This window comes from Belonocnema kinseyi, chromosome 10 (assembly GCF_010883055.1).
Source record: "Belonocnema kinseyi isolate 2016_QV_RU_SX_M_011 chromosome 10, B_treatae_v1, whole genome shotgun sequence".
In the NCBI taxonomy this organism is placed as follows: domain Eukaryota; kingdom Metazoa; phylum Arthropoda; class Insecta; order Hymenoptera; family Cynipidae; genus Belonocnema; species Belonocnema kinseyi.
The window spans coordinates 112,545,622-112,554,483 of NC_046666.1; the positions used below are offsets into that span (position 1 = coordinate 112,545,622).

Here is an 8,862-nt window from a genome sequence, read left to right on the forward strand (position 1 = left end):
GATGTAAAAAAATATATTTCAACAATGAATTCCAACGGCATCAGCCGGTAACGTTGTACACGAAAATACGAAACCTGGCGGCCACTAGACGAGGCTCTAGAGAGTTCGTATTTGCGTGTACAACGTTACCGGCTGATGCCGTTGTTGAAATATATTTTTTTACATCTTTTATTATTAAGCTTTGTACTTAAACGTAGTTTTATTTCGGCTCTTGCATTTCTCAAAGTTTGAGACAGATATTTTATGTATAAAAAAAGTTGGAACGTTCAAAAAATGTCGAGGTTCAGAAAAAAGATAAAATAATTTTCTGTGAAGTTCCTACCAAAATGCAGTACCCAAACGTACTTTATTGTACTCTAATACATTTTCCAAAGTTTCAGCTTGATATTTTATTTATAAAAAAAGTTCTTAGGTCTAAAAAAACATTCAGTGAACTGAAAAAGTGAGGTCGGTAATATAGGTATTTAGCTGTGTCACATGCCCTTAAGCATTTAAAAAAAAAAGTTTGAAATCATCGAGACCCGTAGATTCAGAATTATTATGTTTTAGGCTGTTAACTATGAAATTAAAAAAATCTACTTCTAAATTTTAATCCAAAAGCTTAACAAAGGACCCTTGAGTGTCGGCTACTCTATTGATATAGCCTCTCTGCTTGTTATTTATAATCGAATACTTATTTCAATTTCGGACTTTCTGCTTGTTATTTCAATTCCGAAAAGGACATTTTAAAGCCTTTAAAACATTTTTAGTATATACTCGGAGATTCTTTTCGGTAGGGAAAATTCTACATTATAACAATTATTTTCCCTAATTATTCAGGACATTTACGTGCTCTGCTGGCACTTTTACTCTGAAAAATCGGACAGCAGTGCACAGGTGCTCTTGTTTGTCATATCTTATATGTATACGAATTTCCATGGATGGCTAAATGACATTACTTATCTATACAATTTTGCAACTTTGTTCGCACGGCAGCGCTTACCTGCGCCTAAACGATATACCGATAGTTGCTTTCTTACGTTCGTTATGAGACAAACATTTCAGGTGAAAATGTTCATTGTAGGGATCAACAAGTGATTTATGCTCTAAGCTTACCGTCTATTATGAATTATCTGAACATAAAACAAAGATACATTATTCTTGGATCAGTAAAAGTATTGACGCTATTATTGATAGGTAAAATAGTTTTGACGTAATTAAATACCTACCTTTGAATCGAATATACGAGGCTATTGAAAATAATAAGAAATATAACCACTAAAATGTAAACAGGCGGGCTATAAAGCCAGGAGGCCGGTCATAGCTACGGCACTCTACACTATTTTCTGTCGCACTAATAAGGTTGACAGGGCGTGGGAGCAGTAAGCTTTCCGGGAACTCCACGAGAGGCGCGGTGATATAAATCATCTAGTGCGCACGTACGAAACTTGACAACCGTCTAGTTCAAGTAATCACATGGCTGCCTACACAAGTGCACTTCGCGTCTTCACTTGTCTGGCACGCGCATGCGCAATTCTGCATGCTCCGGAATTCAAAAATACGTGTTACCCTACCGAAAAGAATCTTTGAGTATATACTAAAAATTCTTTAGGTCAAAGAATCTTAAATAAATTCTCCGCAGGCACTCAGGTAGATATTCTTAAAGGTCCAGGAAGCTTGTTTAAATGGTCTGAAGGCTTTAAAATATACTTTCCGAAATTGAAATAAGAATACGATCATAAATAACAAGCAGAGAGGCTATCTCAGTAGAGTAGCCGACACTCAAGGGTCCTTTGTTAAGCTTTCGGATTAAAATTTAGAAGTAGATTTTTTTAAATTTCATAGTTAACAGCCTAAAACGTAATAATTCGGAATCTACGGGTTTCGATGACTTCAGATATCTGACTTTTTTTTTAATGCTTAAAATTGGAATTAATAGAACGTTTCTCATAAATGGAATGAGATACACCAAAAAAGACAACATTTATGAATTCAATTAGAAAATTTTATATCAGTATATAAGTTATAATTATAAATAAGTATAATGAGAAAATTCATCAATTAAAAAAAAGTGTTAATAATTTGAAGAACAATTAAAAAAGGGAGAGCTGATTAGCTACGACCAACTACTGTAAATAACTCTGCGCGCCCGGTACGTGACGAATACAAAAGGAACATTATATTACCATCGCACCACTCTTAAAGCGACCACTAAAAGGATCTTGAAAAGGACCCAAATCTCTCAAACTATCTCCGAGACTATTTTGTTTCAAATCGACTTTGTTTATAGCCTCAAATGGGCCAAGTGATTTCGCTAAAGAAAACTCAGAGATTTCTTTCGGTAGGGTAATTCAAGTTTCCTTACATAATCCACTTTGTTTTTAATTAATCTTTTTTTCTGAAATAAAATTTTTAAATTCGAATTCATCGTTTTAAAATTAGGACTCTCTACAAAAAACACTCATCAATTTATCAGTAAAATATATTATTTAATGATCAAGTGATTTTCGCATAAGTATATGTGAATAAATACCCTACCGATAGAAATCTCTGAGTATATTCTAAAGATTCTCTAAGGTCAGAGAAGCTCAGAGAAATTCTCTGCAGGCACTCAAGTAGATATATTTAAAGGTCCAGGTAGTTCTTTTAAATGTTTAAAAGGCTTTGAAATATCCTTTCCGAAATTGAAATAGAAAAAAGATCATAAATAACAAGCAGAGAGGCTGAAATTGAAATAAGATTTCGATCATAAATAACAAGCAGAGAGGCTATATCAATAGAGTAGCTGACACTCAAGAGTCCTTTGTTAAGTTTTCGGATTAAATTTTAGAAGTAGACTTTTTAAATTTCATAGTTAACAGCCAAAACATAATAATTCGTAATCTACGGGTTTCGATGATTTCAGATATCTAACTTTTTTTAAATACTTAAAATTGGAATTAATACGATGTTTCTTGTAAATGGAATGAGATACGCCAAAAAAGACAACATTTTTTAATCCAACTAGAAAATTGTATATTAGTATATAAGTTATGATTATAAATAAGTATAATGAGAAAATTCATTAATTTAAAAAAAAAGTGTTAATAATTTGAAGAGAAATTTAAAAAGGGAGAGTCGGATTACGACGGCCAACTACTGTAAATAACTCTGCCCGTCCAATACGTGACAATTACAAAAGGAACATTATAATACCGTCGCACCACTCTTAAACGGACCACTAAAAGGACCTTGAAAAGGACCCAAATCTCTCAAACTATCTCAGAAACTAAACCGTTTCAAATCGACTCTGCTTATAAACTCAAACGGGCCAGGCTATTTCGTTGGAAAATACTCAGATATTTCTATCGGTAGGGTATAGAAATCATACATACATTTTAAAATGACGGATACACAACAACGCGGGAAAGGGATTTTCACATGTAAGTGTGATCAAATTCGCTGTGAATATTGATCATTTGTCCGCCGCTAATGAGAACATCTACAATTACATTGGCTTCACTGGCTGATGGCTTCGAAAATATACTTACATGTTTCCGTTTCTTGTTTTTAGAATAAAGGCGCAATTGCTTATCAACTTTATGATTAACATTAATAGTTTCTCTCGTATGAAGTTTTATAACCTCACGTTTATTCAAAATACCGAAACCGAAGGAAATATTTTAAATAAAATTATTAAGGGTTGTACGCAGCGAGTAAAAAGCTTTTAAAATTAAGCAATAAATAAATTATTAAATGGTATAAATGTATACCTGATGTTCGGTTCACTTTAAATAAATATATACATTATATTAAATAATATTAAATCCATTTTCTCATTTATCAGTCTTGTCATTGAATTTTACCAAATTATTCCCTCAAAACATTTTAATTAAAATTACTTTCACTTTTAAAAATATTTCCTTCAAAAATTAAAATTGTTAAGATTTTAAAGGTACAAAGATTCTTTACTTTGCAGCTGAAGTTGTAGTCTCTCATGTTGTAATTATTATTATATTTATATTTGACATAAGTGTTATATTTTTTATTAATTCTTCTGATCATATATATGTTTTAAATAATTTTGTCATTGAGGTTTTAAATATTATTAATTTTTTCATTAGCTACATTAATAATTTTAACAACAAATAAAATTTTTTTAACTAAAACAAATAATAAAATCAACAATATCAATAAAATAAAGCATAGAAAAATGAAGTTCGTACTGCTTTCAAAATGTAGCTGAAAATTAAATTTTATTCATATTAAACTACATATTTTTTATTACTTTTTCTTTTTTTTTTAATAATAAGTAATAGTTACTCTTATTTTTTCATACATTTTTTTTGTTTATTTGCAAACAGCATCAAGTTTTAAATTATTTTTGATTTTTCTTAATGCTATTCAATGAAAAATTCAGACCTACCTTTTTTGGCGCCATCTATTGGGTTAGTTTGACCGACATTTCCCCTCCAGATTGTAAGAAAACTACTACTCCATACCAGGCTGTGTCGACTCCCATGGGCGCGTGCGATCACATATACTTTTGTAGTTATCCACCTCCTTGTAGATGGCTCTACTGTAGGGGCATAAGTGGGGGTAATATTTTCTTACAATATCTTGGCGCCGCCATTCTAGTGTTCGTTGAGGTTATGATTTCGTCAACAAACTTCAAATTTTGCTAAGTTCAAAAAAGTTGTATCTCGCCGTATGAACTGAAATCATTGAAATAAGGACATTGAAAAATAAACAAAGTTAATGTAAATTGAAATGTTTGTGCTGTGCCAGGATGTCACTGATTTCACTTCTCTATTATAATGTGAATAAATAAAATGTTGAAAAAAGGTTACATTTCATGTGTAATGGAATTCTTAATTTATTGGAGAATTATTGCAAAATTATACAAATTTATGCCGAACAATGGTACAGGAAACAGTATTTACACATTTTTCGTCTTAAATTTGTGTAATTTTCAATTAATTCGTTTATTTTCTCGAGTTTTAATTCATGCAACACATTCGAATAATATATACGTTTACGTGCATGAACACATGGATACGTTTTAGTTTGCCACCTGCTTGTAGATTGCGCTAGTGTCGCTATAAGTGGTCAATCGCGCCCATGGGAGTCGACCCAGCCTGCTCCATACGCATACACGGTCGAGGCAAAGGGCTGATTGTTATGTAAAGCAAAAATCCTAAAATTCATTAAAAACTGGATACTTTTCATAAATATAAAAGGAAGAACAAAGTTTTCAGTAACAATAAGAGCATCTGTAATTAGTAATCCAAAAAAATCATGAAGCATGTAATTTAATATTAGGAAAATCAAATAGAAAGATGCGTGTTTAAAAAAAGGTTGGAATTGTATTCATATTTTTGTATTGTTTATTTTTCTAATATAATTAATTAATTTTATAAATTTGTTGCAAATTTCGAACATTGATAATATTACTTTACTAATAATAATAGTAATAATAATATTTAAACATTAATAATTAGCCTTATAATATACTCAGGTAGATATATTCAAAGGTCCAGGTAGTTCTTTTAAATGATTTAAAAGCTTTAAAATTTCCTTTTCGAAATTGAAATAGAAATACGATCATAAACAACAAGCAGAGGCTGAAATTGAAATAAGAATTCAATCATGAAGAACAACCAGAGATGCTATATCAATAGAGTAGCCGGCAGTCAAGGGTCCTTTTTTAAGGGCATGTGATACCCAACTCATCTCTGGTGATACTTAGAAAATGGTCGATTTTACCAGTTTTAGGTTCTCCCGGCTTTTTTTCTAGAATAATAAATATTTTGTCTTAAAAACATGGGAAATAATAGCGAGCATGCTAACGGACGTCCGCACACACTTTTTTTTGTGTTTTTTATCAAAAAATTTTTGATATTGCTGACAACGTGCGTGTATATTTAGAGGTTATGTGAGTTACAATTCACCCGAGCGTTACTTCCAAACTGCACAATATTTTTGGCCGAAAACTTTGGACTTACAAATGAACATAGTAACTCATCTTCCGGAACTAACCTTCTTTGCAGGCAATCAAAAAAGTATATTTCATAAATAATTTCCAGATTATCGGAAAGGCAGAGATGAAAAACGACGTAACCTCAAAATAATGCATATGCATAAAATTTGTATTTAGCACAATAAATGTTTTTGTTATTATTCCTCAAAAAAGAGTCAGGGGGCGTCCGTTATGATATTTTATAGCATCTCCGAATTAAATTTTTAAAAATTTGCTATTTTGTGGAAAAAAGCCGGGGAAACTGTAAGTATCACATGCCCTTAAGCTTTCGGATTAAAATTTAGAAGTAGATTTTTTAATTTCATAGTTAACAGTCTAAAACATAATAATTCGGAATCTACGGGTTTCGATGATTTCAAATATCTTACTTTTTTTTTAAATGCTTAAAATTGGAATTAATACAACTTTTTTCGTAAAGGGAACGAGATACGCCAAAAAAAGACAACATTTTTGAATTCAACTAGAAAATTGTATATCAGTATATAAGTTATAATTATAAATAAGTATAATGAGAAAATTCATCAAGTAAAAATAAATGTTAATAATTTCAAGAGAAATTTAAAAAGGGATAGTCGCATTAGCGACGGCCAACTACTGTAAATATCTCTGCGCGCCCGGTACGTGACGAATACAAAAGGAACATTATATTACCGTCGCACCACTCTTAAAAGGACCATTAAAAGGATCTTGAAAAGGATCCAAATCTCTCAGACTATCTCTCAGACTAAATTGTTTTAAATCGACTCTGCATTATAGTCTCAAATGGGCCAGGCAATTTCGCTACACTGAGAAACCTTGTGCTGTAATATTTGCTAAAAATCAGACTAGATTTTACTATTACATTCTCATCATTTATGATTGAGAAAGTATTAGAATTGTCGGAAATTTGACATCACACTTTCAACGAATCTCCACGTTTCGAGACCCCCTGAATCCGAAAATCAGGTTTTCAAGATGGCGTCGGTCTGTCCATCCGGCCGTCCGTCCGGCCGTAAACACGATAACTCTCGAAAAAATAAACGAATCAAATCCATCTTTGGCACACTTTTTCTAGGTCCTAAAAGAAAGGACGAGTTCGTTAACCAGCAATTTTGGATAAAAATTCAAATAGTGAGCGCATTTTGAAAATTTTTGAGACCACTTTTTTCTGAATTTGAAAATTCTATGCGCAGATATTTATAGTATTGAAAAAACCAAACAATTTGTTCTTATGAATTTTTTCGATAAAAAGAAAATTTTCAGAGTTATAGCGTTTTTAAAATGTTTTTAATCAACCGAAAATCAAAATTTGAAGCCGAAAAACGCACGATATGAAAAAAAGTCAGGAGAAGAAAAACATTTCTTTTTGAAAGCCTTAAAAGATTATCATAACCAATTTTTGGATTTTCTTCAAAAATCGAAAATTCAAATTTTGATTGCACAAAAAATAATGGAAAATAAAAAATTCCATTTTGTGGACAAACTATGTTGGATACAAAAAAATATGAATCAACAAAAATGGTTATCCCAAAAAAAATCTACAATTTCGTTAAGAATCACTTCTTGATAGGACGCGTACTTTTTGTTTTATTCGTGAAAAATAACGTTGAAAAAAGTAAAATAAAAAAAAATGTGTAGAAGGACGACGAAAGTTACGAGAAAAAAATCCAACAAAACCTGTTTACAAATGTCTGTCGGAAATGAAGAGCGCAGCGCGAGTGTCACGATGAGAATGTGTACCTCAATGCCTACAGAGCTTTGAGAAACTTAATCTTTGACTATGCTTAATTGAGTAGACAATTCAGAATATGAAGACGCATATAAATACTACCATCTAAAAGAGACCTTTTTGATCAAGTTTTTTTCAAGCATTCCAAATGCAAAGAAAAAATATCCGAGCGCGAAGCGAGAGATTCAACCATCGCTCGCCCTAGGCGCGCTCAAACTTGCAAGCGAAGCGAGCCGCGCGCGTAGCGTGCGATGAGAATGTGCCCGCGAAGCGTGCAGATTTTTTTCAGTTTGCAATGGAGGGAAATAGCGGAACTTTTGTAATGTTTACTACTCCGATTAGTAACTAGTAACTACATGCCGAACTACAAAATTCATTGGAAAAACATTTTAAAATGTTACATTTATTTCTACAGATGATTGCAATATTTGCAAACGACTACAGTAACGTCGAGAGAGTCCGACACCCTGATTTAGTAAGCGACTTAGTAAAAATTGGTGCAGTCAGATTAGCAGACGAAAAAAAATAAACCCAGCATGGGTCTACTTCCGGTTGAAAGCTGAACTCTTTTGTTGAAAATTAATTTGATTGTTTGAAGATTCATCATATTAAATGAAAATTCGTATAATTTTTAAAATATTGCTAGTTTAAAAAAAAATCACTTTTGAACTAAAAATTAACTTTTTCAGTAAAAAATGTAACTATTTCGGGTGGAAAATTGACCTTTTCTAGTTCAAAGTTCAACAATTTTGATGTAAATTTGTCTTTACACATTGAAAATTCATTTATTTCGTTGACAATTCATGTATGTTGTTAAAAAATCAACTTTTTGGTAGAAAATCGCCTTTTTCGTATAAAATCAGTCTTATCTTTGAAAGTTAATCTCTTTATTTAAAAGTTCTTCTTCAATCGCTTTTCAAGTTTTTTTAATCCTTCAGAAAAGTGCGTTTTCGGAAGTTCCTCAAAATAAGCACTTACACAGGCAATGACGTCTTCGTTGTCTGGAACTCTCTGTCCACCGAGCCATTTTTTCAAGTTTGGAAATAAGAAAAAATCACTGGGGGCTAAATCTGGTGAATACGGTGGGTGTTCGACCAATTTGAATTTTAGTTCTTCAATTTTAGCCATTGAAACGAAGCATGTGTGAACTCGGGCG

The 8,862-nt window shown here is 31.9% G+C and overlaps 2 protein-coding genes across 5 annotated transcripts in view; one reads left to right on the top strand and one right to left on the bottom strand.

Moving 5' to 3' along the window:
• The window catches only part of LOC117182072 (protein downstream neighbor of son homolog), a 240,330-nt gene extending 239,000 nt beyond the window's left edge, over positions 1 to 1,330 (bottom strand). For 2 of the 4 annotated variants that reach the window (XR_004468261.1, XM_033375098.1), the window contains exon 1: positions 1,209 to 1,330. The gene's annotated coding sequence lies outside the window, so the exon portion shown is untranslated. Of the gene's footprint in view, positions 1 to 1,095; positions 1,168 to 1,208 lie in introns of those variants that run through there. The other 2 variants (XM_033375099.1, XM_033375100.1) reach the window with 2 other exon arrangements.
• A 3,807-nt stretch (positions 1,331 to 5,137) lies between these two features.
• LOC117182326 overlaps positions 5,138 to 8,862 on the top strand; it is a 60,215-nt gene continuing 56,490 nt past the window's right edge. The window contains exon 1 of the mRNA XM_033375485.1: positions 5,138 to 5,315. The gene's annotated coding sequence lies outside the window, so the exon portion shown is untranslated. The remainder of the gene's footprint in view (positions 5,316 to 8,862) is intronic.